The sequence below is a fragment of the Mandrillus leucophaeus genome, unplaced genomic scaffold (assembly GCF_000951045.1).
Source record: "Mandrillus leucophaeus isolate KB7577 unplaced genomic scaffold, Mleu.le_1.0 Scaffold94, whole genome shotgun sequence".
NCBI classification, from domain to species: domain Eukaryota; kingdom Metazoa; phylum Chordata; class Mammalia; order Primates; family Cercopithecidae; genus Mandrillus; species Mandrillus leucophaeus.
The window spans coordinates 1,477,633-1,485,262 of record NW_012110252.1 but is presented as its reverse complement, the minus strand read 5'-3'; positions in this window follow the sequence as shown (position 1 = coordinate 1,485,262).

Here is a 7,630-nt window from a genome sequence, read left to right as displayed (position 1 = left end):
GGCAATTTAAAGCTTATTATGCAAAACTGGGCAAATTCTGCAAAATTGGGCAGAAAGTACAGAATATTCCCTCTCCACTACCCACTACTGGCCTCACCATCAACAGCCTGCACCAGAGTGGTACATTTGTTAACAACTGATGAACTTACAAACAGAGTATTATCACCCAAAGTCCATAGTTTACCTTAGGGTTCACTGTTGGTGTTGTACATTCTATGGGTTTGGACAAAGGTATAATGACATGTATCCACCATTTTAGTATGTATAGAATAGTTTCATGGCCCTAAAAATCTCTGTGTTCTGCCCATTCTTTCCTCCCTCCACACTAACCCTGGGCAACCGGAGACCTTTTTATTGTCTCTGGGAGGCTCCCATCAGGCAACTTCTAGAAACACAGAATTGAATCCACAATCTTTCTTGCAATCCACTTTGTTTTCTAATTGACATTTATTATTACTACCTGTTACTCCTTTTGATTTAAACTTCCTAGAATAGATAGTAGTTCCCCCTTCTAATTTCTAGCGGAATACTTTGAAATAGAGAATGAATTCCTCAAGTCTTTATCTACCTTTGTTCAAAGTGAAGTTACATAATAACAATAATACAACAACAGCAACATGCCCAACATTCATTGAATGCTTGCTATGTGTCATATGCTGTTCTAAATGCTTTACAGGTGTTTTTTCTATTTAATTCCAAATAATACTATCAGAACAGTTGTATTATTATCCGTATTCTATAGATGAGGAAAATGAAGCACAGACACTGGCAAAATGGGATCTCACTCCAGAGAGATGAGAGCGCTACTGCCCAAAAAGATGTAATGGAGTCAGGCGCGGTGGCTCATACCTGTAATCTCAGCACTTTGGGAGGCCAAGGCGGGTGGATCACCCGAGGTCAGGAGTTCGAGACCAGCCTGGCCAATGTGGTGAAACCCCATCTCTACTAAAAATACAAAATTAGCCAGGCATGGTGGTGCACGCCTGTAATACAAGCTACTTGGGAGGCTGAGGCAGGAGAACTGCTTGAACCCGGGAGGTGGAGGTTGCAGTGAGTCGAGATCGTAGCATTGTACTCCAGCCTGGGTAACAAGAGTGAAACGCTGTCTCAAACAAACCACAACAAAAAAAAGATGTAATGGAACGAGTATTTAAAGGTGCATTTGCAGAATAGGCTTATTTCCATTTTCATGTTTGGACGTTAGGTAGATGCGGATGAGCTCATCATTACTCCTTGCTAGCCACACTGGACTGTGTCAGACTTTCCTCTTGTTTTATTTTTACCCTTCAGCTCTGATCCCCTCTGTCTGATAAGAACCCAATCTAATGTGCCTGAGAGGTATCCTCAATAAGTGTATATCCTTATAAGGCATATAGTGCTGTTATGTTACATTGGTTTTTAATTTACACAAATAATATTGTACTCTAGAGCTCATTAATTATTTGTTAACACTTCGCTTTTAAGCTTTATCCTTGTACTTATATGTACAAGGTTGTTGGTTTTATGTTCACCATATTTTATTACTACCTTGGTGATGGACATCTAAGTTGTGCACTCCACGAACAATACTGTGATAAATATCCTGGTTTAGGCCTTATTATGCACCCTGCAAACGTTTCTCTGGGGCAAGTGGGTCGAATGGATTTAATTTCACAAAGTACTACCAGATTGTCCTCCAGAATGGCTGTATCAATTTACACTGCCAGCGGTAATGCCTGTTTTCTTTAAGCCCTTTTAAGAGAAGCAGACGTTTGGTTGATTGCTGTCACTTAATCATCATTATCTTCATCATTAGCATTTAATAAGCAGTGTGCTTGGAACCTTACTAAGGGCGGAAGGGGCAGATGATATACTCAAAATCAGGCCACAGAAATAATTAAAACCAATACACACATCTGTCCCAGCAAATTGCTTTGTAACTCAGATTTACATTTTACATACTTGTTTTTGAAAATGCAACAGTATTTGCAGGATCATTTCGGGGGGCGGGGGGAAATGGTTTTCAGAAACAAAGGATAATTAAAACTTGTCTTTCAATAAAGCTAAAAATCAGGTATTCAAATAACAGTTAGGCAACAAATAGATATTTATATCACACCTTATTCATAAAGTAGAAATAAAACTTCAAACATTTTTCCCCCAAGGTTATTACCTAGCAATGTTATGGAGTTGTAATTTAACTTTTTAATGTAACACTTAAGGGAGAGCATTTCATAAGTAGTATCTATCATCTAAAATAAAACATAAAAATTTAGATTTAGCTAAACTACAATCCCAAAGTTATCAAATCAAATCATTGAAATACTGGGCAATGTGGTCATTATTTGGCCATTTATTGTCTCACATACTCAATAGTGATGGGAGGAAGACAGTGACTATTAAATGAGCTCATAGCATTATCTCTATATGCAGGTCATTCTTTTAGTTAACATGCACAGACCATGGCTTTTAAAAATTATTTTTATTACAGACGGGGTCTCACTCTGTCATCCAGGCTGGAGTACAGCAGCTTGATCATAGCTCACTGCAGCCTGAAACTCCTAGGTTTAAGGGATCCTCCCACCACAGCCTCCCGGATAACTAGGGCTACAGGTGCACAGCACTATGCCCCACTAGTTATTTTTATGTTCTATTTTTGTAGAGACAGAGTCTCACTATGTTTCCCAGGCTTAGTCATGAACCCACAATGCCTTTTATTATTGAGCTCTATATCCCCTTCTGAATTCAATCTGTACATGTCCATTTTAGGTTTCTTTCATAAGAAAACATTTCTCAATTTTCCATTTAGAATTGTTGTTGTTGTTGCTGTTACAGAGACTCCCTATATCGCCCAGGCTGGAGTACAGTGGCACAATCTTGGTTCACTACAACCTCCACCTCCTGGATTAAACAATTCTCCTATCTCAGCTTCCCAAGTAGCTGGGATTACAGGTGCCCACCACCACGCCGGCTAATTTTTGTATTTTAGTAGAGACAGGGTTTTACCATGTTGGACAGGCTGGTCTCGAACTCCTGACCTCAGGTCATCCACCCTCCTTGGCCTCCTAAAGTGCTAGGATTACGGGCATGAGCCACCATGCCTGCCCATTTAGAATTGTTTTGGTCAATGATTTTTGAGGAATAATCTTTCATTCCACAGAGGTTTTTAGTTTAGCATCTATTAAAGCCCAGTCTTTTTTATTTTTAATTGCATGCATGGTTTATCTATTTGTAAAACCAAAACCTTTTGTTATACTGTACATCTGATTTAGAACCTTATGTAATGAAGATTTAAAGCAACAGAAATCTTATTTCATGATGAGAAAGCGTGGTTAAGAACATATGTATACAATATTGATTGGTTACAAGAAGATTCATACCATGTAAAGTTTACACATATTTGGGTGATTAAACTAAAAGATTACCCCTAGGTATAATTCAATGAAGGCAAGTGTTTTTCATATACTTTTCTTGTCATTAGTAATTTAGCCTATGGTCTAGAGGTGCCTACATAAGTATTGGAGGAAATCGTCACAATATTTGAAAAGTAAAAAATAGTTTATTACAACTCTAAGGATATTATTATTTGAGATTAGGACACAGTTTCTTCTATCAGTTTACCTGGCATTCCTTCTCTGGCACATCCTTTGGGGAGTAAAAAAGTCGCAACATACAGTTTATCTAAAATGGAATGAAAAGCAGAGATTTGGCTTACCTGTGCTGTGTTTTGCTGAGGGAGGTGGCACACAGTTGAAGAAACACCAAGCCAAACAGTAGCCAACACCATCCTAATTCATCGTGGCACTGATTTCCGGGACAACTGTAGCCCACACTTCAACTAGGGATCCATTTTAAAAACAGCATAGATTCAGATTTTTTTTTTTAATGATTTTACAGTGTTACACAGCCCAAATAATTTTTCTTTAAATTTTTTCTTTAATTAAGCTGATCCTGCATGCACAAACCCTTAAGTAAGCTGCAAAGAGACTGCTTAGTTTACAGGTTGTCGCCCAGGCAACCATCCACTGTGCATTTAGCTTAGAGAATTGAAAGCAGGACAGTCTCATCCGGGAAGGAAAACAAGTGTCGTATGCTCTTCCGAGTTGTTGCTCACGTGCTTTAAAACTACCGAACCCCTATGTACTTCCATGGTTGGCACAATTACCATGATCACCTGATGCACAGAGGCTTTCTCCAAGAGATCCACGCCTTTGAAGGGGCCCTCTCAAAACTGCGTATAAGTGACAGAGTGAGAATCCAATCGATTACCACCAAACTGATTGCATTCTTAGACTCAGCCTTGAGAAAGCGCCAGCAGATGGAAATCCTTACATTACAACATACTTCTTCTCTAGGTACGCTTGTGGTATTCTGAAGCAAAAGCTTCGGTAAAGAGACTGCACTTTTGTCTGAGTCAAATGGTAATAAACCCAGCTGCAAAAGACTTCAAATCATGGACTATGAAAACATACTCATGAGGAAGTGGACACAGGGCACTCCATAAGGTCACCTGGCATTTGTGTGCTGCTAAATTATCTTCTGCCAGTAACCAAAGGATGCAGGGGTTTCTCTTGTAAGGTAGCTTTCTCTTCTAAGGTAGGGCATCACATTATATATTCTCAACTGAATGGGCTACGATATTCTATCACAATAACAGCAGCTGACGTTTATTGACTAGTTCCTACGTTAGTCCATAAAGGACATGATTAATGTCATTTAACCCTCACAACAACTCCATGGGGTTAAAACAATAAATAGCATCATTGCCATGTACGGAAGATGACATTGAGGCTCAGAGCTTTTAAGCTAATGAATGGTGGAGCTAGGGATTGAACGTAAGCGGCCTGGTCACGATGTTGAAATACTACTTTTACTATGCGTGAGCGCGTACACACACACACACACACACACACACTCTCTCTCTCTCTCTCTTCTCTAGTGGATGAAGACTTCAGGGTAAAAGCCATTCAGAGATTGTTAGATCTATGTAAACTCCCTCATTACCAATTCAGCTTCAAGCTGCTTGACACCAACTTAGGCACACACAAGCTGTTACTCTGTTTTGCTTCCTATACTCTACTTTGTCTCCACTCCCAGCAAGGTGAGTACTGTCTCAGCCTAACAGAGGAAGGTGTAAGTACTGTAGTTTCTGACTTTTAGGATTTCTGCCAGGTTATCCTAGGGTTCTGGCTTGTCTGCAATCCATGAATCTTTAAATTGCCTTCTCAGAAAGTAATCCTGGCCAGACGTGGTGGCTCACACCTGTAATCTCAGCACTTTGGGAGGCTAAGGTGGGCGGATCACCTTAGGTCAGGAGTTCAAGACCAGCCTGGCCAAAATGGTGAAACCCCCATCTCTACTAAAAATAAAAAAAAAATTAGGCCGGGCATGGTGGCTTACGCCTGTAATCCCAGCACTTTGGGAGGCCGAGGCGGGTGGATCACGAGGTCAGGAGATTGAGACCATCCTGGCTAACACGGTGAAACCCCGTCTCTACTAAAAATACAAAAAAAAAAATTAGCTGGGTGTGGTGGCGGGCGCCTGTAGTCCCAGCTACTCGGGAGGCTGAGGCAGGAGAATGGCGTGAACCCGGGAGGTGGAGCTTGCAGTGAGCCAAGATGGCGCCACTGTTGTCCAGCCTAGACGACAGAAGGAGACTCCGTCTTAAAAAAAAAAAAAAAAAAATTAGCCGGGTCTGGTGGCTGGCGCCTGTAATCCCAACTACTTGGGAGGCTGAGGCAGAATTGCTTGAACCCAGGAGGCAGAGGTTACAGTGAGTCGGGATCGTGCCACCTCACTCCAGCCTGGGCAACGGAGTGAGCAAGACTCCATCCCCCTGCCCGCCAAAAAAATGTAATCCTTTGGCTAGGCGCAGTGGCTCATGCCTGTAATCCCAGCACTTTGGGAGGCCAAGGTAGGAGGATTGCTTGAGTTTAGGAGTTTGGGATCAGCCTGAGCAACATGGTGAGACCATGTCTCTACAAAAAATAGAAAAAAATTGCTGGAGGTGGCGGTGGGCACCTGTAGTTTCAGTTACTCAGGAGGCTGAGGCAGGAGGATTGCTTGAGTCCAAGAGTTTGAGGCTGCAGTGAGCTATGATCATGCCACTTCACTCCACCCTGGGAAACAGAAAGACATTCTGTCTTTAAACAAAAAAGGAATCCTCCTTTTGTCTCTCATTTTGAGATAGAGTCATTCGAATTTTTTTTTTTTTTAAAAGAAACTCAAGTTTTAAAAATAGTGAAGGGATAGTCATGCAAAACAAGGACAGTATCAGGTTGCCCTAGGGCTGTGTCAAAAGCTCTAAGGAAGCATGGAAGGGGAGTGTCTGACTTCCTGGATTGAGGGTGGGTGATGTATGTTTGCCCAGGCTGCTTGAACAAAATGCCACGGACTGGAAGGCTTAAACAACAAAAATTTATTTGTTCACAGGGCTGGGCGCTGTGGTTCACACCTGTAATCCCAGCACTTTGGGAGGCCGAGGTGGGTTGATCACCTGAGGTCAGGAGTTTGAGACCAGTCTGGTCAATATGGTAAAACCCTGTCTCTACTAAAATACAAAAATTAGCTGGATGTGGTGGTATGTGCCTGTAATCCCAGCTACTCAGGAGGCTGAAGCTGGAAAATTGCTTGAATCCGGCAAATGGACGTTGCAGTGAGCCAAGATCTCATCACTGCATTCCAGCCTGGGTGACAGAGCAAGACTCCGTCTCAAAAAAAAAAAGAAAAAATTATTTGCTCACAGCTCTGAAGGCTAGAAGACCAAGACCAAGGTATCAGCAGGTTGGGTTTCTCCTGAGGCCCCTCTCCTTGGTTTACAGGTGGCCACCTTCTCTCTGTGTCCCCACATGGCCTTTCCTCTGTGTGTGCACATCCCTGGTTTCCTAATCTCTTCTCATAAGGACACTAGTCAGATTGGATTAGAGCCCACTCTAATGGCCTACTTTTAACTTAATCACCTGTTTAAACACCCTGTCCATAAATACAGTCACATTTTGAGGTACTAGGAATTAGGGCTTCAACATACGAATTTTGAGTGAGAATCCAACTGATTACCACCAAACTGACTGCAAATACAAATAAGCTCATAACAGGGGGCAGAGAAAGTCTTCACAGAAGAGCAAGTATCCAAGCTCAAACTTGAAGGACAAATAGTTTACCAGGTAAACTATAGACACAAGGACATTGCAGATTCTAAACAATAGCGTGTCCAGAGGAAAGAGAAAGCACAGCATGTTGAAAACATTGTAGGTGCATGTTAAAAGAGGGTGTCTATTAAAAGAAAGTAGCAGACACAGAGATGTGCTGCTCAGATCTCCCTTAAAGAAAGAGTCACTGCCCAGCTATAAGGCGTGTAGTTAGGTGAACAGCCTACGGCTGTTGGGTTTATCAGGTTTGTCTAACTGTTCAGCCAAGGACCTGCTATTCTTGGAGTACTTCCTCCAGCCAAAAGCTGAGCAAACAGTGATAGCCAAGGCCACTCTTTTCTTGGGGAGATCCTGGCCAATGGTCAACTGAGCAAGGCCGTAGTACAAGGGGCTACGCATTTCCTGATGGGTAATTTTTGCCCTAGCACTTCCAGTTGGACTTCAGAGACTTCGCCAGCTTGGAATTGTAGTGTCTGCTTTTTTAGCAGACACTATTTAAAAAA